At 35.7% G+C, this 23,075-nt stretch overlaps 1 long non-coding RNA gene across 3 annotated transcripts in view; it reads left to right on the top strand.

Moving 5' to 3' along the window:
• The window catches only part of LOC111097335, a 158,820-nt gene extending 136,016 nt beyond the window's left edge, over nucleotides 1-22,804 (top strand). The window contains exons 2-6 of one of the 3 annotated variants that reach the window (XR_005364267.1): nucleotides 5,520-5,601; nucleotides 15,069-15,221; nucleotides 21,016-21,171; nucleotides 22,103-22,188; nucleotides 22,618-22,804. This is a non-coding gene — a long non-coding RNA (uncharacterized LOC111097335). Of the gene's footprint in view, nucleotides 1-5,519; nucleotides 5,602-15,068; nucleotides 15,222-21,015; nucleotides 21,172-21,583; nucleotides 21,638-22,102; nucleotides 22,189-22,617 lie in introns of those variants that run through there. The other 2 variants (XR_005364268.1, XR_005364269.1) reach the window with 2 other exon arrangements.
• Nucleotides 22,805-23,075: the final 271 nt, after the last annotated feature.

Genomic DNA, 23,075 nt, shown 5'->3' with positions numbered 1-23,075 from the left:
ACTGAAATGAGACAAACCTGTCTCAAGAATTATAAATGCAAAATTCACCGGTGCATTTCAATGAGCTGCTTAAGATAATTGAGCGCAATAATTAAGTATATATATGGAGAGATCTTTTATTAAACATGTCAGCAAGTGTACTTTCTGAATGATTATGAAAAGATCTGGATAATTACATATAACTTGAAAAGTCTTAATAACCTTCTAATTATCCAGTTAAGCAAGGTGCAGTGTACCTAAGGAAGCAATGTATTTTACTGGTTAAAGCACAGCCTATACCTAATAGATTTTAATAAAACACCAGACTTCAGACTGAGATAGGAAAATTAGGAAGGATTATCATCCTTGGGAATGAATGAATGAACACATAATCTTGGGTATGTCCAAAGAAGAATTGAGATGAAAGCCAATATGGCATATCATAGATGACTCTTAACTAAAGAGCCCACACCTTTAGCCTTGATCTTAGAAGTGAGTTGGAAGTCCAGAGGCTCTAAAGTTGAAGCCAAATCTTTGCGACTTATTTTCCAAGGCAAACCCAACATAAGAGGAAGACATTGCTCAAAGAGACTTAATGAACTGAGGACATGAATACAGAGTGACTTGCCCAAAAGGGTTGGGATTAAGGATGGACTGAACAGTGGTGTGGGGTAGCAGAGGAGCAAAGATTCAGGAGTTGGATCAAGTTTTGAATCCTGGCTCTGCTTCTTACTAGTTTTGAGAACTGGGCAAATCATTTGAACTTCCTAAGCTTCAGTCTCATGGCCCAAAGGGTGTAATAATATCTATCTGTGAGTAAAATTGCTATGAGAACCAAATGAAATAATGTATATACAGTGGCCAGCAGTGAGTCTGACTCTGTACATATTAATAACTTTCTTCATTTCCTTCTCACATTCTCTTGTTATTGCAGACTCTGTCTTAATCAAATTTGTATTCCTTTTTTGTATCTAGCTCTGTTCTGGTCCTCAATAAATGCTCCCCTGTGAATGAATGAGCCAATCGAACCATGTGAAATGACTTTGAGAGTGCTCTCTAAAGTGTGACCCAGGTTTTTGGTAAAGTTTCATTCAGAAAGCCTGGTTCCCTTAAAAAAAAATCAATTTTTAATTGTAAGATATACATAACATGAAATTTACCATTTTAACTATGTCTAAGTATATACACTTCAGTGGCATTACCTATATTCATTGGTGTGCAATCATTACCACCACTACCTCCAGAACTTTTTCCATCTTGCAAAAGTGAAATTCTATACTTATTAAAAATAACTTTTCCCTTAGAAACCACCATTCTACTTTCTGTCTCTATGGATTTGATCACTGTAAGTACTTCATAGGCATAGACTCCTACAATAATTATTCTTTTGTGACTAGCTAATTTCATTTAGTATAACAGCTCCAAGTTTCATCTATGATGTAGCATGTCAAAATTTCCTTCCCTTTTAAGGATGAATAATATTCCATTGATAAATATATCACATTTAGTTTATCCATCATCCACCATCCATCCACTGATGGACACTTGTGTTGCGTCCACATTTTGGCTATTGTGAATAATGCTTCTATGAACATGAGTGCACAGATATATCTTCAAGACCCTTCTTTCCCTTCTTTTGGGTATGTATGCAAAGGTGGAATTGGCTAGATCATATGGCAATTTTATTTTTAAATTTTTGAGGAATCGTACTATTGTCCATAGTGGCTGTGCCATTTTACATTCCCACCAGCAGTGTACGAGTGTACGAGGGCTCCAGTTTCTTATCCTCACTGACACTTGTGATTTTTTGTTTTTGCTTTATATTAATACCATCTTACTGGATATGAAGTGATATCTCATTGTAGTTTTGATTTGTATTTTCTTAACGATTCACGATGTTGAGCATATTTTCATGAGCTGTTGGCCAATTAAACATAGTCTTTCTGGTTCACTTTTCAAAATTCAGCTGTTCAAGTACTGTTTTTTCTCTTTGCCCCACCTACTCTTGTTTTCCCCAGAGAAAGCAAAAGCCACCTGCCTTCAAAGTTCTTCTGACTATGTGGAATGCAGCAGCCAGAACTACCAAAAGTCTCGGTCCTTGTAATGCTGTGCCAACATATGGAAGCTCACATATTGGCAGCCAGAATGTTGGATGAATATTCAGGCAGCTACATTTCCAAATCTACATGGCTCTACCAATTTATCATGGAGCTTGAGTAGCTTCTTTGAAGGATTCTGATTTCATAACTTATAAACCACTATCAATACATAGACTTTCACGTTTCCTTTCTGCCTTTTTAATTAAAACTCAGTATTTTGGCCTAAGATCTTTTTTCATTGAAATCCAAAAAATTCATCTCAATGGTGGAAGGTTTACACTGATAAAGACAGTGTATAACTTAAAAAAATTACACCGAAGAAAATGGATTCACAATGTAGCTTGAGAGATGGAAGCTTGATATGAGAAATTCTTTCCTCCAGCAAATGTTAAATACTGAAACAAATTTTGGAGAAAAGTTAGAGACCCTTTTCCTTGGCAAAGATTATATCACTTTAAAGTCTATTAAAATGTAGAATTCCTATTACCCTCTAAATCATGGTCTCTAATAATTTTGGTTAAGCACCAATGTTTGAATATGTGCCCCTAGTACAGGATGCATAACACTGCTAGTCACTTGCCATCTCAGGAGAGTACAGATAATTATACATAATAAATATACATAATAAAAGAAAAAATGTAAACAATAAAAGAAAAAATTCCATACCTTAAATTTAAATTTGGTGATTATTTTAAATATGGCTAAAAACAATTAGAAAGCCTGTGTGATACAGGTTTTAGAAGTATTATATTTTAGAAGTATTATTTCTGTAAAAACAAGCACATTGATGACATCTGGTAGCACTTTGTACATTTTGACTTCAATTTCATTGCTGTGAATCTATTTTAGGTGTCATTCTGTCTTTGTAAATTTACTCTGAGATTCTTTTATTCCATTCAAAGCATCTTCTTCTTCAGTGTTTCCTTATGTAGCATTCTTATAAACTTAAAAAAAAGTAAATGGGTACTTATTATTGAAGATATACTTTCTCTTGCCATTATTGGTTCAAATAGTATATTTCACTATTGAAATATAATCTATCAAGTACATATTTAGCTAAGATCTATTAGAAGTATTTTTTAGATTCAATTTATAGCAGATTTAACAGTGTCTAACAGCTATCTCTTCAAACCTTGAGCAAATTTCTGTTCACATCAGAAGAATTTTCTGATGAAAACCAGTTTGCTGTGTGTCATTTAACTGTTTCTACCCTGCTAAGAACGGCATTTGTATGCCCATAGAATATGACTATTGCGTTGTTATTAGGTAAAAAGGCCCAAAAGGGTCCTCTGAACATAAATCAAGTTTAGTGAGATTTTTGTAGGGTTTGTATTGTGCACTGCATGGCTTCAAAAGTGCTGAGAAAATTGCAGGTTTGCCTTCTTGTTCCAAATGCTTAATCTCTCTCTCATATACATATGTATATATTAACAATGTCTACCTGGCTCAAATAACCTGAATAACAGATTTATTGCTAATGATAGTAGATGGGAACCCACATTACAACTAGTCTTGATAATTTCAGATAATCAAATCTGGTTAGTCATCACTACTTTCGACCTTATTAGAAGGATGCGAATTATAAAAGCTATTTTCAAAAACATTAACTCCACACTGCAGGCTTTATTCATTTAATTTGCCCAACAAACCACTGCTGTAGGGATGAGAGTTTCACATTACATTCTATGTGACAGGGAGAGATGGTACACAGTGGGATCAAATAACTTTCCAACGTCACTGATTTAGTACATCATAGTGTCAGGAATTTGAGCCCAGGGAGTCTGACTTGAGAACTACATTCTTATCCCATGCTATCCTATTTCAACTCTGCTTTTTTTTCTTTTTTTTTCTTTCTTTCTTTCTTTCTTTTTTTTTTTTTTTTTGGTGCTTTTCTTGTGTTTGCATTAGTAGTACCATTTCAAACCATGGCTTCAGGGATGCCTAGGTGGCTCAGTGGTTGAGCATCTACCTTCGGCTCAGTGGGTGATCTTGGGGTCTGGGATAGAGTTCGGCATAGGGCTCCTTGTGGGGAGCCTGCTTCTCCCTCTGCCTGTGTCTCTGCCTCTCTCTCTCTCTCTGTCTCTCACGAATAAATAAATCTTAAAAAAAAAAACAAAAACATGGCTTCATTGTATGGATCATATAAGCCACTTGTCCATTTTGCAAAAGCGCATTTAGTTAAAGCTGGAGAGTAGAATCCATAATTCCAGTGAACTGGAGGCAGATAGACTGTGGTATGTCTCAATGAGATAAAAAGGAACCAGAAGGTGAGAGAGTACCACTGTTCCCTTCCCTCTAGTGCTGTAGAATGATGCCTCGCCTTTCTCTGGGAAACCTCCCATGTCCTAGCTGAGCACAGCATGTTTTGATACAAGGTGTCACTGAGAATACCAATGACCACTCTGTATTCTGAGTTTGATGCAAATTTAGTTCCCTTCTAATTCTTAGATTAAAAAGAAGTATCAATAGAAGTTCTGTTATTTTCTTTCTCTACCCACGATGAATTGTCTTGGACACCTTCTGGACCATAAGTAGCCTACTTGCAAGATTACAGCAAGATGGCAAGCTGAAAATTTAGTTGAGACTAGAGAACAAATAATCATTTAACTCTGCGCAGAAATTTTAGGAAAGAGTCAAAATAAAAAAGAACAAGAGAGGTCAACCGAGATTAACACTTTAAAATCTCCTCTAGTCTCCATAGAAACAGCAAATTCAGGCAAGCAGTTCTGCTATCCAAGAGTTTTGAAGGACAAAATGTCTCTAAATGTCAAAAACTATTATCAGGCTTTACTGGAATTGGCTTTCGAGCCTCAATCTGTGGTTATACAACACTCATCCTTCAAATACTCTTTCCGCAAGTGATGGTTGACACTTGAACCTGTGAGAAATCCAGCATGGTGTGTCCTGACTGCCAGCAGACTCTGCTGGAAACTCAAAGCTTCAGTGGCTCTTTGAGGGGGTCAGTATTTGCTGGTAATGGAAGGCTTGTGCAGAGAATGACATGAGGCCAAATTGTTTATTTAAAAAGTTCACGGTTAACCTCTACGTTTTTCCACTGGTGAACCTTTTCTGCTTTTGGATATGGAAATAGCCGATAATTTTATTGACCTGCACATTTACTCTCATCTTATATTAAACAGCCGAGAGATTTAAGGGGTGTTCAAAGAATTACAGTGTCTCGGTGTAATGAATGTCTTATGTTACTGGGTCTGAGCCAAAATACCCACTACCTTATAATTTTTTTCCCCTGATGACTTTGCTTCAGGCCTTTTGTGTGTTGCTAACAACAACTGGATTTCACTACTCACTCCAGTATGATGTTTCACAAATTCCTGGAGGCCATTCTGGCTTACTCTTTCAAGTAAATCTCCCCTTTCATAATTTATAACTGTCTGTAGAACTTCTGGTCTTACTGATGACCCACTGATCTGCCCTTACCAGGGAATCGGGTGCTAACAACCATCTAGAGACCAGTTGGAGAGAAGTTCAGTGATGTTTGGACACCCTTCCTAGGTTGCCCTTGGTAAGTCCAGCTGACCTTTCCATCCTATTCCACTGCAACCCTTATTACTAATTAACTCCATTTGGAATTGTGAAACCTATTTTTTTTTTTTTCCTTCTCTCTCATTCTTGGTCATCTGCAGCATAATCAGCCAATGGAACTGAGGTCTGTGAGATGTTGGTTTATATATTTTTAAAATTTTCATTATTGTTTTCATAGATAAGCAGTAATATCATTGGACTGTTAGTGTCAGAAGAGTCATGGAAAAGTGATTGTGATCATGAGATGCCATTTTGGGAAAGTCTAAAGTCACAATAATGACATTGACTTCCATGATTTATATAAGACATCGGCTTTGATCCTAAGAATGGTCCATAAATCACAGGGCAAATGAATAACACACTGAATTTTAGGGGGTTTGATTTATACACAGACATCTTAGGGGTCATATCTGATAATTTAAATATGAGAGTGTGCCCAAAGTTCACACATTGCTGGTGTTGTCAACAATGGACCTCAGAGATTTTCCAATGAGTGTTTTAACTGGATAAGCACTTAAGTGTCTGAGGTAAGCTCAACACCATGCTAAGAGAAACAAAGAAGTCTCCACCATGAAGATTAAGCAGTAAGAATGTACTTTGGTTAAAATGCATTTTGGGGGCAGCAGGGCGGCACAGTCAGTTAAGCATCTGACTCTTGGTTTGGGCTCAGGTCGTGCTTTTTGGGTTGTGAGATTGAGCCCTGCATTGAGCTCTGTGCTCAGCAAGGAGTCTGCTTGAGATTCTCTCTCTTCCTCTTCCTTTGCTCCTCCCACTCCCACTCATGTGCACGCACTCTCTCTCTCAAAATAAAATAAGCTAATCTTTAAAATGCTTTTTCATCAGGTGATTCAAAATATTTCTATATTGGGACCTATATAAAAATAGTAATATAACAATGGGTAGAGTGCCCATTACTTAGTAAGTACTTAAAATACTCAGTAAATAAGCATTGGTAAGCCTATGGAGAAAAAGGAATCCTGGTGCACTCTGGTGGGAATGCAAATTGGCACAACCACTGTGGTATGGAGGTTCCTCAAAATATTAAAAATAGAATTGCCATCCGATCCAGTAATTCCACTGCTGGGTATTTACATAAAGAAAACGGAAACTCTAATTTGAAAAGACATATGCACCCCTATGTTTATTGGAAGCTACCCAAGTGTCTATTGATAGATGAATGGATTAAGATGTGGTATATATGTACGATAGAATATTATACAGCCATAAAAAAGAATGAGATCTTGCCTTTTGCAACAACATGGATGGACCTAGAAGGTTTAACACTAAATGAAATAAGTCAGAGAAAGACAAATACCATATGATTTCATTCAAATGTGGGATTTAAGAAACAAAGAGAAAGGAAAACAAAAACACCCAACCCCCCAAACCTAGAGTCTTATATACAGAGAACAAACTGGTGGTTGTCAGAGGGGAGCTGGGGCAGGGGGGTTGGGTGAGATAGATAAAGGAGATTAAGAGCGCACTTATGTTGATGAGCACTGAGAAATGTATAAAATTGTTGAATCAGTGTATTGTACATATGAAACTAATATAACACAGTATGTTAATTAAATGTAACATATGTGAATTTTAAAAAGCCTCAGTAAAGAATTTGGATGCATTATCTCATTTCATCCACCTGACCATCTTATGAAGTAGATGCCATCACATCCTCATTTTAAAGATGAGAAGAGGAATTAAATCACTCATTTCAATATTGTATAGCTGGAAAATGACAGAGGCAGAGCTTTACACAAAGGCCACTAACTTTAAACCCCAGCTCATTACCACTGGTGAACCTTTTCTGCTTTTGGATATGGAAATAGCCGATAATTTTATTGACCTGCTCAACCACTTTGAGTGCTTTGCTCAACCACTTCTTTCCATAAAGTTTCCGATGGGAAATCAGCAAGCTATGTTTGTTTTCTTGCAATGGGAAGTGATTTGTTTCAAATCATCACAATGTATGGAAAGCCCAGGTTAATATGCAATGAACAAAAAGCCAATGTAATTTAGAAGGCAAGAATCTTCTATATAGTTCTTATAGATGGAAAATAGTGACTAATACATTTATGGCACTAATATATATCAGGAACTGTATGTTAAGTACCTTACACTTTAATTCTATTAATACTTACAACAACCTAATAAAGTAGGTACTACTGTTCAGGTCATTTTACAGACAAGAAAAGTAAGGCACAGGGAAAGTAACTTGCTCAACATCACACTGCCAGGGAATTAGAGAACTTTCCATCCAGGTAGCTTTGGTCCAGAGTCTGTGCTTCCTTGCAGCCTACACTCACCTTTCCCCTGACACCTTAGTAACGGAGTACCAAGCCTCTTGGTGGAACTACAGAGCGTTAGCTGAAGTCCCTTATCTTTTGAGTAATACAGACCAAATAAATAATGTGTGAGATCAGCTAATAAGAGATCATGGAAATACTGAGTAGCAGACAAAATTGAAGACAAAATTAGTAATTTTATCATGAGAATATGACCTAATCTGGAGCTACATATGGTTCAGATTGAATCCAAGCTCATGGAATTTCAACAAATCCTACCACCACCCTCCCCGTTTGCTTTCCCTGTGAAGTCTATGTTGGCTAGACAATTATTACTCATTTTGTGTGTATCTGTGTGATGCCATTCCCTCCCTTTAATTCTTCCATGCCAGATTCATAATAGAGTACTCTAGGTACCCAGGCAATTTCTTCGATGATAATTCTGAGTAATTCTGTGGCTGACTTGCTTTTATGTGGTCAAATTTAGAATTCCAGATTAAGAGTAGGGAAGAGACCACCATATGTTTACTCTAATACAAAAAAAAAAAAAAAGACTGTTTTAATAACCTTGGATCATTTATACTGGAGACACTGGATGGCTAAGGCTTTGCAATAGATTTGGCTGGTGTAGTAATAACAAGGCAGGTCACAGCAGCCCAAGCTCTCCTACTTGTGCTGTGACTCATTTTGTCCATATGACTATCCAATTGACCCAGCATCATTTGGTGGTATGGCCACCTTTCTCCCTCTATACTGTAGTGTTTGTTGCCTTCATTGTAAATCAGGGTGTATATCTGTGTGTGTCTGTGTAAGTACTGTCCTGTACTATTTAGTCATTTGGTCTATTTTTGTGCCAGTATTACACTGTATTGATTAAGGCTTTATAATAGGTCCTTCAAATCATTCTTTACTTTTTTATAGATTTCATGAAATGGCCAAGACCACTGTTTCAATGCTGACTATAAATACACTAGTTATTGTTTCATTTTTGCTATTGGGGAAGATTCTCTATACCTGCCATTAAATATGAGGCTTCCTTTTTTTTTTTTTCCATTGGTACTTTATCAGTTTAAGCAAGCTTTCTGCTGTTTCTAGTTTTCTAAGAGTTTTAAAAATCCTGACCATTTGGGGTACCTCAGTGGCTCAGTCAGTTGAGTGTCCAACTCTTGGTCTCAGCTCAGGTCATGATTTCAGGGTCATGGGATTGAGCCCCATGTTGGGCTCCAAGCTCAATGGGGAGTCTGCTTGAGAGTCTTTCCCTCTCCCTCTCCCCTACTCCCTACTCTCTCTCTAAAATAAATTAATAAATAAAATCTTTTAAAAAAAATCCTGAACATTTGTGTTAAATTTTGTCAGTTTTTTTTTTTCTGTATCTATTAGCATGATGACATGATTTACTTTGCCTGATATGGGGAATTACACTGAGTTTTGAATATTAGCACACTCTTACTTATCTGGAATAAACCTTATTTGCAATTGGCATATTACTAATTTTCTACATTACTGGGTTAAATTTGCTAATATTTTCATAAGGATTTTTACATTTAAATTCATGAAAGATTAGCCTGTAATTTTGTAATTTTCTTTCTTTCTTTCTTTCTTTCATTTGTTTGTTCATTCATTCATTTTTTGTGTAATTTTCTTTTCAGGTTATGGAATCAGTTTTGCTGCCTCTACTACCCCAAAACAGAATTTGGAAGTATTTCCTTTTCTTCCTAGTCTCTGAAAGAACTTGTGTTAAGATTGGTTTTATTATATCTATAAATATCTGGATAAATTCACTAGTCAAATGCTCAGAACGTGGATCCTTCTTGTGGGGAAGTTTTATAATTGTCTATTTAATTCAGATTTTCTATCTCTTCCTTTTACAGGTTTGATAGGTTGTGATTTTAAGAATTTATAAAATTTTACTTTGTTGGTAATTTTATGGCATGAAGTTGTTCACAATTATCCTCTTATTATTGTTTTTTAAAATATCTGTAAGATCTGTAGTAATGTCCCTTTTTTCATTCCTAATATTGGCAGCTTGCGTTTTCTATTTTATCACCTTAGTAAGTATTATAACTGTTTCACTAATTTCATTAATATTTTCATAGGGAAAGCTTTTGGGCTTTGTAAATTTTCTCTATTGCATGATTGTTTTCTATTTAATCAGCTTCTGCTTTTATTTCTGTTATTTCCTTCCTTCCACTTTCTTTGTATTTTGTGAAGCTATGCTTTTTCTAGCTTCATAGGATCTTACATCATTGATTTTGGTATTTCTTTTTTTTTTCTAGTATACTTTTTAAAACTGCAAGTTTCCCTCTTAAAATTGCTTTTGTTGTACTTCATAAGTTTTCTTATTTTCACTTTCAGTTGGTTAAATATTTTCTAATTTCCTTTGTTAGTTTTTTGATTCATGAGTTATTTAGAATTTAACTGCTTTTTTTTTTCAAATAGTTGAGGATTTTTGAAACATTTCTCTCTTATTAGTGACTATGTTAATTTCACTACTTTGAAATGTTTCATTTGATTATCGATTCTTTGACGTTTGTTGAGAGTTGCTTCATTGCTCAGATTTTGATCTGTTTTGTTAAATATTCTAGTGTGGACATGAAAAAGAACATAACTCTGAAATAGTTGGATGTAGTGTTCTATATGTCAATTAAGTTAAATTAGTTAATTTTTAGTAATTACCCTAAAGATTAAAATATGCTTCCTTACCATAATGACACTTTTCTTAATTTAATGCTTTTATCACTTCCCAAACAATGCAAGAGCTCTATTATCCTATTCTCTTCTGCCAGTAGTGCTATCTTGTGCTTCCTCGTGCTCTTCATTCTTTCTTGGTCTTCTGTGCTTTCATCTTGGATTATTTTCCTTTGACTTGAAGAATTTCTTTTAGTATGTCTCATACACTGGGCTGCTTTTAGTGAATTATCTCAGGTATTTTTTCTGAAAATGTCTAAATTTTATATTTTTATTGCGTATAAAATTCTAGGCTCACATTGTTTTTCTTTCAACAACTTATGAATGTCTTACCATTGTCCTCTGGCTTTTATATTTTGTTGAAAATAATTTTTTATCTTTTTTAAGTAATGTTTCTTACTTTGATTTTTTAAAAAAAACTTTTTGTCTTTGACTTTTAACAAAAGTTTACCTAGTATTGTGTGTGTGTGTGTGTGTGTGTGTGTGCACTAAATAGACAGAGCTAGAGATAAAGATACAGATAGAGGTAGACTGGTAGATACATAGATATATAGAGAACACTTATCCTGGTTAGGATTTGATGATCTTTTGAATCCTTCTTTAATCCTTTTAATCAGTTTCAATTTTTTTTTTCAGCATTATTTCTTCAAATTTTTCTCCATTCCATCTCTGCCCATCCTGGACATTCAAATACAATGCTACAGTTGGAATATTTTTGATATGTATTCTCTTCTCTTTTTGGTTGTTTTTCTCCTTTTTCTTTCCTTCCTTAGTTTAGATATTTTTCTATTGGTCTGTCTTTGAGCTTCCTATTTGTTTTGTTTTGTCTAGACTTCTCTAGTGAGTTATTCCAGATATTATATTTTTCATTTCTAGAAGGTATATTTGGTGCCTTTTCAGATTCAAGTTATTTATTAAATTCTCCATCTTTGCATGCATTTATTTATTTTGCCCATCTTTTCCTCCCCTTTTTTGAACATAATTATCATCTTAATGTTGGTTTTTTAAAAAAGATTTATGTATTTATTTTATAGAGAGTGAGAGAGAGAGAGATAAAAGAGAGTAATCAAGAGCTTGGGGAGGAGAGGTGGTGAGGGAGAGAATCCCAAGCAGACCCTGCTCTGAGCACAGCACCTGATGTGGGGCTTGATTTTACAACCCATGAGATGATGAACTATGCTGAAACCAAGAGTCTGACATTCAACTGACTGAGCCATGAAGGCACCTTTGTCATCTTAACATTTTTATCTATGAATTCCAATATCTATATAATCTGAGGGTCTACTTCTATGGCTTAATTTTTCTCTTGATTATTGGATATATTATCTGCTTCTTTGTCTTTTAAATTTTCATTTTAAGCCAGTCTTTTAAAAAATGAATTATAGATATTGAATATAAGGTTATTTCCCCCCAAAAAATGTGGCCCTTTCTTTCATTAGGCAGATAATATGAAAGAGCAACTCAATCAAATCAGTAATTCAAACTAATCAGGGCTGGGTTGCACTTTTAGTTAGATTCAGCCCATCTCTGGTGCATCACTAATTTTCTCCTGAAATATTGATAGATGTCTATCTTCATAGTCTTTTACCAATATCATTCAATCCTTCTGCGTTTTGAGCTCAGCTGCTTAGTCTTTCTCCCCCTATGTATCTTCAACATCTCTCAACTGTCTTGAGGAGGAGATGAACCATGGTTTGATGTAGAACCTTTTATCCTAAGTGCCAAGAAATTGAGGAAAATTGTACACTACCTTTAGCTGTATCATTCCCCTTAATATTAAACTCTTTAAACTTCCACTTCAGCCACTAAATAATCACTTAAACTTCCACTTCCACTTCAAAATCTGGCAAATATTTTGTGCTCATCAAAGGATTTGGTCTCACAGACATAATGAACCGGTAAATACCCCATTACTGACACTGCCTCTGCACTCTTCAAATAGCCTATGAAATCAGGCATTTGGCTCCTTCAGCTTTCCATCTATCAGCCAGCCTGTATGACTTCCTAAAGCACCATTAGACTCAATTTTCTGCTGTGGAGTCTCTCTACCTCTCCAAGTCTGATCCTCAGAATTTCCCAGAAGTGGCTAGTACCCTCATGGAAGAAACCATGGTTGACAGCTCTCTTAGGAAGGACTCCTCTCTCTTTGGAGTTTTAATTCATCTAGCCCTCATTATTTCCACCATTTCATGATGTCTCTAAAAGTATAATTTTAAAATTTAGCCTCTTTTTTTTTCTAGTTTTTACAACAGGAGCAAGGGCCTGCCACTATATATAATATCTTCTTTGGAAGACAAACTTTTATTGTTATTTATTTTATTATGATTAATTATTTTAGGAAGTCTCCTCCAGCTTTGTAACTGATTACTGGTAATGTATATACATTTTCAGATGTGTAATATTGAGAAAAAAACTCTATCAAGTTTCTTTATGTATGAGCTACACAATTTGGATAGAGTTTCCACAGACTGTCTTGTGGCTCTATTCCCTTTAAATATCTGTCCTAAATACTGGTGTGATGATATTGTGCCATCAGCAGAGTGTGCTATAGGAATTTTTCTGGAATCCATTTCTACACCAAGATACCTAACAATAATTTAACCTTATGTAAACAAGCCTGTGAATCACCTACATATAGCCCAGTAGTCCACATTAATCGTATTTTGGTTTTAACCTCTCTTCACTTGGATTACCAATATGCCTACACCCACTCTAATAACAACTAGTATGAAAAGTCAGAATGCAAAGACAGAGTTGGTGATCTTAGCCATTCATAGTTAAAACATATCAGCTTTAAAAATTTTATGAAAATATGTGGACATGTGACCCCATTACTAGGGACTTTCCCAGGACCATAGCAAAGGCCCAGACCAGTGATGGGCCATGTGCAAAACCTTTTTGCAACACAGAAAATTCAATGTCAATAACATATGCACACACAATTATCCCCACCACAATAAATAAATAAATAAATAGTTAATTAATTAATAACACAACCAAACCAAAATCAATAACAGAAACAGAGTTAGTTGATGTCCGCAGGTGGATTTCTGCTGGTTTGACTTACCTCTCTATGTGATAAAATCTCCAGAAGCATATAACATAAGAGATTTTTTTTTAACATAAGAGATTATATTTGCTTAAATATTCAAGGAAACAGACACTCCTAGAAGAAGAAAGGCATCATGTCAGAGTGACTTGGAGGCTGAGATTTGAATTTCAGCACCATAATGCACAAGCCCTGTGACTCTGGACAAGTTAGACTTTAAATGCCCTCATATCTTCATGTTTAAAATGGAGATATGTGTTTGTATCCATTTATATATTAACATGTAATTATGTCTGTCTCTATTACCTATCTCTATACATTGAGGGAGCACTTAATCATAAGTGTTTTCTAATGTTTATAATTATTATTATTTGGATCTATACTTCAGTGAAATAAAAAGATTATTCTCTTTCTACTATATTATTATTGCTTACCATGTATAAAAGGGAATTCACAAAGCTTAAAACTTGGTTTAGATAAAAGGCACAAGTTACTAACCCTTTCTGTACCCTGAAGTACATCTTGGAGAAAGCCACCTGTGAGGACAATTTCCTTCCTGGCTGCCTTCTGGTCCAGGGGCTCTGTTCTTAAAGTGGACAATATGTATGCCACTAAAACAATTTTTTTGCCTTTCACTTGGCTAAGAATAAGTAAAATTATGAATCCATTTATGAATTCTTATTTCAAAGACATAAATATGACAAAAACTGAAAGTTCATCTGTGGTGGCTTGCTTAGAGCTACCATAGTTGTATGATAACACTGGAGAAGAATCACATGATAAACATTAAATATAATAACTTAAGTTTTTAGATGTTTTCTTTTCTGTATTTCATTCACTTGGCTTCTTCAGAAAACACAATAATTTTTTTTCAAAAGAATATAATTTGTAAAAACACTCAGTGCTGCTCTTGGCGTATACTGCTGTTTGTTGATGGGGTGACTTAGATATGATTGAAATATGATTACTCTAAGTTTATAAATCTAGAAAATTGATTAATTAACTAATTTGACAGTTAACCAGCTTCAAAATTTGTCTCAGTATCTGGTTCTGATTGTAAAGTAGAAGGGTAAAATATTTGATAAAATGTATAAGCTTTGAAAAGTATGTCATTTAATTGAGAAGTATATTTGGGGATATATATATATATATATATATATATATAAAATATATGTAAAATAAGGTAGCCTTTTTGCTATTGTGGTAGACTATAAGTAGGAATAAACTTTAGAGATAAGAATAGTTTTTTATTTGAATTTTCTTGAGAAATTATGTAAAAACTTATTTTGTAAATTGAGTGATTAAGATGTATCAACAGGATTACTTAATTTGCATCATTACCCTTTAATTTAGTTGAATAGAAAGTCTCCCTTTTGCCATACTCAATGTACTCTAACTAAAAGTGTCCATTTTTGCCCTTTCCATTAGACTGTGTTTTTGAGCACGATGTGATGGTTTCCTTGTCTTTATATCCTGACTACTTAATATAGTACCTGCAACTTCAAGAATGTTAATTGCAATGAGCAGTGTATTAAAAAAGAGGGGTACTTTGGAACCATCAAGGTGGCCCTGAGATTGTTGGTAAGTTACAGATGCGTCCCTAATATAGCAGTGTGTTAAGGTCCCACCATAAAGAAGATGGGTGGAGTTTGTGAAGGCACCCGCACAAACCCTGGGTGGACAAACCAGGAAATTGCAAGGAGAGGGTTCCAAGAGGAAGAAGTGGTTATGTAAAAAGTGAGCATGGATACTGGAAGCCCAATACTCTTTTTGTTTGTTTGTTTGTTTGTTTTTTAATTTAAATGCAATTAGCCAACATACAGATATTCTTTTAAGAACATACATCGGTAGAGAGGAGGGAGATCAGACATGGATGGTGGGAGACGTGGTTTTGAGGGAGTGTTTATTTTGTCTTGGATGGGAACATCTTGACTTTGTTTAAATGCTGTTGAAAAGGAGACAACATAAATGGAGAGGTTGAATGCTAGAACAGAAATGAAACAGTTAATTAAGAGTACAAAGCTGGTGAGCATGAGCAAGGGGTGGAGGGATGCCTCTTCTTTGAAATGGGAGGAAGAATTCCATTCAGGCTGGTTTGCAGGCCTGCTAGAAGGCAGCTGATTGCTCCCACTTGCTGGCTGTAAGAAGTTGGAGGTGGGTAGGGTCATTTGCAGAGTGTTGAGTTAAAATGTTGAGGAGCTTAAGAAGGTTTTAAATAGCTCCTTTGGAGAATGAAGGCTAAGTAAAGAAATTCAGAAGAGAGCCAAACAGCATTAGTCATGCCTTGAGGGTAGGGGCTGTGTGCTGAGGCCTGGACCTACCAGACAGTGTGATTTTCCTGAAACTGCACAAGGCAGGCAGTGAAGAGGGAGGGGTCTAGTGATGGAAAAGCATTCACTGGGTTGGGGTTGGAGCTTTTGTGGAGAAGTATGGATAAGGTATGAGGGAGGGTTTGAGTAAGAGAACTGAAGATTGAAGCTTTGGTGGGAAAAGATGCTCACATTTCAAACGATGAGGGTTACATTGGACCAAGGGGTTGAGCAGCTAACAAAGTGTGCAGTGCAACACAAGTGCTGAGGCATGAAGAGGACAGGGTACCACAGGTGTCATCTATGTGCCTATGGAGGTCTCCCAGAATATGGTAGGAACTGCCTGGAGAGGAAGACTGACAAGCCCTGCATCAAAGGCCCTGAGGAATGGGGAGGGGAGCCTGGAGGCTGATTGATGAGAGCAATACTTAGGGCAGAGCAGAGCCAAGGGGCAGAAACTTCAGAGCACAGAGGTTGCTTTAGGTAACCAGTTACCTGAGGCTAACAAATGGATTTGGAGAACTACAGGGGAATCTGCACAGTTAGCCAGTCCCTCCAGGATGCAGGGCAGTTGGCCTGCAGGCACCTGTGTTGTCCTGCTGCAAAGGAACCTGGGCTCACAGGGGATAAACATAGTAGCGAAGTTGGCCAGATGCCATATAGTGTATATCCTTAAGCATAGAAAGGAGTATGCACTGAATCTGGAAGAGGAAAAGAGATTCTCATACGTAGTAAGTCCAGCACAGGCTACAAGGGGTCTTTATCTCTTGGTAAAGAAGTGTTCCAGGTCCAGAGCCTATTCTCACATGGCTGAGTTGAGGTGGAGAGACTGAATGCCTTTCCCAACATATATGGTAAGTGGGAAGGAGGATCCCTGGATGACGGTTGTAGTAGTGGAAGTGGAAAATAAAAGGGAACCTTAAAAGGATTTTACAAGTTGAAGAAAGTGGAACATTCCTCCAAAATGAACATCCCAAAAGAGTGTTGGTGTTGCCTGAGGGTCAGAGAAGCACTGACCTAGAGTTTAGGGAATATCATGAGGCAGTGAGCATGCCACAGTGCAGACAATAAAATTGCAAGATGTGGTAGCTGCCCCCTAGGAGGGCCTGAGGAGATCAGCAGGTAGATGGTCAAGATGGTTCCCTGCAGCAGTCTGGAGGCCTGACTCACAGACTCCGGATCTCCTCTGACTAATGTTCGGCTCTTGAACCTCTGCTCAGAGCCTGGGCTCTAGCTTGTTCCCTAGTAGGTCATTCCATGCAGGAACTGTAATTTCCTAGGACACAATGCTAGGTGAAAGGGTTCATTGTATCAACAAGAATGACACAGTAATTTAAGCCTGGGAATGCAATTTATTCAACCTCCTCATTTCCTAAATGAGTTCAAATTATAACAATCCCTTAAAGGATAGAGTTTTAGAAATGTTGATTCTTTCTTTTATTTTTTATTTGTGGGGGAGCATGATGGTGGTGGCCTTGGGAAGGAAGAGGGGGAGGAGTCTTTCCAGTGATGACGAGTAAATCAGGTATTAGGATCAAGAAACATGAACTTTCTACAGTGGGATCCAAAGGGTTTTGTGTTTCTCAGACAGCTCTAAGCCTGCTCTTTCTTTAGTTTCTTTCTTCCTTCCTTCTTTTCTTTCTTTCTTTCTTTCTTTCTTTCTTTCTTTCTTTCTTTCTTTCTTTCTTTCTTTCTTTCTTTTTCTTTCTTTCTTTCTTTTCTTTCTTTCTTCTTTCTCTCTCCCTAGGAGGCACTGTTTGTGAAATCCAGCACACTTTGGGGTTCATTAACCATCTTGAACTATTTTCCAAATATTTTAGGTTCGAAAAAACCCAAACCACACTGGGCCAGACACTTTTTTTCTTCTTCACTGTTAAACCTATGTGTATTTTAAGGGAAATGTAATCCATATGTTTCTGATTCCTTTACACTTAACTCATCAAGTAGGATTTGTGAAAGCTGTTTGATGTCCTGGATGCTTTTTGAGCCATTTCCTTGTGACTTTCAAAGCCTTTCATTCTCTAGAAATAGGAAGTTGTGTTTTATGAAATGTAAATGAGCTTGAACCCCCAAAGGTCTGATTTGGGTCAGAATTCTGAATGATTGGAATTAGTTACAAGCATGTTGTCTCTTTCAGAGGAATTCCAGCTCAGGGAATAGTTCCATATTTTTCATAAAATTGGCCAAACCTTAATTAGAATAATTTTGGGAGAAAAAATAGGCAAGAAATATTTCATTGCAAGGGTGTATATCATTAGTGAAAATAGATAAGTATTTTTGAGCAAATAGGAATTACCTCAGCTAAATTAACCTTAAAATAAAACAAAATAAAAATCATCAAAATGAATCTTTGATAATCATTGAATTTGATCCTATTGATAAATAGCTGTTTTCATTTTATTACCCCAAGGTGAATTGCTCTTTTTTAAAAATATAAATCAGAGAGAGAGAGAGAAAGAAAGACTTTATTTCCAGTGAGTTACCAGCTTAATTAGAAATTTGAATTTAATCCCAAAGTGAATCTCAAGTAAATATTTTTTCTCCAGTACTTTCCACAAGAACAATTAGGATAATTCTCCAGAAATAAAGCTATGCTCATGTGTTAGAGAAATATCCTGTTCTTGTAGAGCTTCTATTCCAGCAGCAAAAAATTTAAGTTAAAACAATTAAAGAAAGGTATAATCTGGTCATCTGCTCTCTGCTATTTCTGGGAAGAATTTCCATATTGAGTGGGATAAAATAAAAGAGGTTCAATTTTGAGCCTTTGCAGTTGTTTCTCCTTTAGCCTGGAATAATCTTGCCCAAGACCATCATGAGTTTGGCTCCTCTGTCATCTCCTCACAGAGGCTGGCTCTGACTCTCTAGTCTAAAGTAGTTCTCCCTTCCTCCTTCAGTAACTTTTTACTCTATTTTTCTGTTTTACATTTTTCACAGGAATTGGAACTACCTGAAAACTACTTATTTATGTCATGTTTGCACTTAGTGTTCCCTCTCACCACTGGAAATCTAAACCTACCCAAAATGTACCTCAATACCTAGAATGTTGGCTAGGAAATGGCAATGTTTACTGAATTGGATTGCAACCATTTTTATTTAGGCAGCACCTTTCGATAAACACTGACTGACATGTATACCCCAGAAGAGGTTTATTTATTTATTTAGTTAGTTAGTTAGTTATTAGTTTATATCTAATGGCTTTAATAAACGTGTTATCAAGCTATCGTAATTTTACTACACATACTTCATATGAACTTTAGGATTCAGTTGTAAATTTCCACAAAATTTTGCAGCTGAGATTTTCATAGGGAATGTGTTTCCTCTGTGGATCAACTTGGGGAGCATTGCTCTCTTAAAAACATTAAGTCTTTTAATCTTGGAACACAGGATATCTTTTTTATGTATTTAGATATGATATAATTTCTTTCAGTAGTGTTCTGTAATTCCCAGGTGAAATAGAAAGGTCCCAGGATAGCCAAAGAATCTTGAAAAAGAAGTAGAAGTTTCAGGACTCAAATTTCCCAATTCCAAAATTTACTACAAACTACAATCAAGATAGTATAATACTAGTATATGGATAGACATGTAGATCAACATAGATTTCAGAAAAAAATCTGTTACATTTATGGTCAGTTGATAAAGAGTGTCAAGACAAGTCAATGGTAGAAGAATAGTCTTTTAAAAATAGTGTTAGAACAGCTGGATATACCCATGAGAAAGAATGAGGTTGGACTTCTACTCATGCTGTATACAAAAATTAACTAAAAGTGAATCAAAAGCCTAATCATAAGAACTAAAAAACAAAAAAAAGGCATAAATTACTTTGACATTGTATTAAGCAATCATTCCTTAAATATGACACCAAAAGTGTGAGCAGCAAAAGAAAAAAATAGATAAATTGGACTTAAGATTGTTGTATTTCAAACAACAGCATCAAAAAAGTGAAAAGGCAACCCACAGAAAAGAGGAAATATTTGCAAATCATATATCTGAGAAGGGATTGGTATCCAGAATTCTAACAACTCAACAAATGAGCAAATGAACAAAGGATTAATAAAATGAGCACATGGACAAAGGATTTAAGTAGACATTTCTACAAAGAAGATACATGAATTGCTAAGAAGTACATTTAAAAATGCTCAACATTGTTAGTTATCAGGGAAATACAGAACAAAATCAGAATGAGATACCACTTTCAGCCCACTAAGATGATGATAATAATAATTTTTTTAAGAGAATAAAAACCGTTGGTAAGGATGTGGAGAAATGAGAAACTTGTATATTGCTATTTGGAATGTAAAATGATACGGCTGATGTGGAAAACATTTTGGCGTTTCTTCAAAAAGTTAAGCACAGAGTTGAGTTACCATATGAAACAGCAATGTCACTCCTAGGTATATAACCAAGAGAACTGAAGACATATGTCTACACAAAAACATGGTTATTTATAGTGGTATTATTCATAATAGCTAAAAAGTGGAAACAGCTAAAATAGCCATCAATGGATGAACAAATAAATAAGATGGGGGTGTGCCCATACAATGGAATATTATTCAGTCACAAAAGGCATAAAGAACTGATACTTGGTGCAACATAGTTGGACCTTGAAAATACTATATAAGTGAAAGAAGCCAGACACAAAAGACTACATATTATAAGATTTCACTAATACAAAATGTGCAGAATAAGACAACCCATTGAGACAGAATATAGATTAATGTTTCAAATTGCTTGGGATGGGAGGATGAGAAGTTACTCATCAAGTATATAGTGTTTCCTTTGGGAGTGACAAAAATGCTCTAGAATTAGATATTGGTGATGACTGCACAATTTTGTGAATCTACTAAAACTGTGGAGTTGTATAGTTTAAAGCATGAATTTAATGGTATGGGAATTATGTCTAAAAATATAACTGGTTTCACAATTACTCAATTATTTTGTTAATGCCTCAATTCCCATGGGAGAAATCTTAAAAGGGAAGAGAAAAATGATGTGTTTGATTTGAGAACTAATCCTACTCATTGTTCATTGTCTTTTTTTTTTTTTTTTTTTCCTTTTGGCTTTCCCAGTGCTTGCTTGGACATGAGAGAATCACCTAGGAGCAATGCTTCCTTACAATAGAGTGGTATTAGAGAAATGGGCTTTCCATGTATTCTGTTCTTTCAAGACTGATCCATGTGGTACCATGAAAGTGCTAGCAGATGTTTGGGGAAGAAAATGTGTAGGTAATTTTTTTGTTTTGTTTTATTACCTTATCAGCGATATTTATTTTTGAAACTAGAAGTCTATAGGTTGATATGTAACACTCCTTTAGATTAAGGTCATGATGAATGATTAACTACTGGAAAAGGTTTTGATATCAGTTCATTGACAGACTAGGGAACTTCCCTTCAGCTAGCAATGGTGGAGTTAGGAGTTCTGAAAAAAGAATAGTTAATATTAGGGCCAGAACAGAGACAATTGCCTTTTTGATCTGTGTTTTCAAAGTATACATATGTAAAAATTGTCCATAATAATAAAACATGAGCAGGAGGGGCATTGCATGTGGCACATATAATTTGGAATAGCATTTTTAATGCTACTGTGCTATTTTAAATGCTGCTTAATTTTTTATTATCTTATTTATTTGTTCACGAGAAACACAGAGAGAGACGGAGACATAGGCGGAGGGAGAAGCAGGCTCCCTGCAGTGAGCCTGATGCGAAACTTGATCCCAGGACCCCAGAATCACAACCTGAGCTAATGGCAGACACTCAACCACTGAACCACCCAGGCATTCCAATGCTGTTTAATTTTTAATGAAGAAAATGAAAAATGTATATTTGCCGTTAAAATGAATTAGGATACATAAAAATTTAAGCAGTCGATTTTTTTTTAGTATGTTTTCTCATGGTTATATTATGTTGTATTTTCTTGTGGATATATAGAATGAGGTTATACCTTTTAATGTTGGAAGACTGAATGGTGGGATATTTGTGATATTTTTCTGCTGAGCGGATGTTACATGGAGATAAGTGAAAGATGACCACTTAATTTCTATATGTTGGTTACGTAATGATGATGATGTATGATAATTAAAAGGGAAATTAAATAATGATGACTTCCATTTTCTCTTCATGGTAGAGCTTATTCACATTTATTTGTTATTTCCTGTAGTTCATATCTGCCTATACACCATCTTCTGTAACCTCACTTTGACAAAACGGGGTTGGATTGTGGACACTGTCGTCTCTCATTTAACAGTGAGTGTATGTTCGCAAAGAGGTATTCTTTCCTACTATGACTACAAAATTTGGGTAATTAATATGCACTGCGTACTGGGATGTATTGATGAACGGTGGGACCTCATTCCTACATTCAGAGTTTAAACTTTATGGGAGAAACAAAAAAATTAACCAAGAAATTACAATAAATTGCTATGAGATTGATCACAGGGGTAATACACAATCCTAGGAAGTAAGGCATCTGGAAGACTTACCCAAGATAAGGCTAACAAGTGGTCAGAACCAAGATTATGCAAGATTTTAAAAACCAGGTTAAGTTATTGAGACTTTATTCGAAGGACTGGAATTATTGGATTTTAGGCAGGAAATGACATAATTAGATTTGCAGTTTTGGAAGGAAATTTTGCTTATATGTGTGGTAATCATATAATTTGTTATTCAAAACAGGAAACTCTGGAGAATCAAAAGGGGGTGCAATTGCTAATTTTGTTGGGACGATGAGTTATACATTTGGGCTGTCCTGGACAAACTCGGATGTATGGTTACCCCATATCTAGGGGCCTGCAATGGAACAAGACAGGTATGTGAAGATAAATTAGGAGAGAAGACAATATGGACTATAATGAAATGGTTAACAGAAAGAGAATTAGATAAATCTAAGAGTTATTTTGAAAAACGAACATGTAAAGTTGAGGACTGAATGTGGAAGGGAGAAGGAAGGTGGAGTCTACTAAGCATCTGGCTTAGAATTTTGAATGGCTGTGGGAGACACTGAGATGAGGAATGTTGGAGAAGTTTTAAGGAAGGTGATTGTTTTAGATACATCCGTGTTAAGTTAAAGTTAGCCATTGGGCACCCACAAGTAGTCGGTATCAAGATTTATGCAGGCCAGTTGCTCACATATG

This window comes from Canis lupus, chromosome 9, assembly GCF_011100685.1.
Source record: "Canis lupus familiaris isolate Mischka breed German Shepherd chromosome 9, alternate assembly UU_Cfam_GSD_1.0, whole genome shotgun sequence".
Classification (NCBI taxonomy): Eukaryota; Metazoa; Chordata; class Mammalia; order Carnivora; family Canidae; genus Canis; species Canis lupus.
This window is presented reverse-complemented; position numbering and strand designations above follow the sequence as displayed.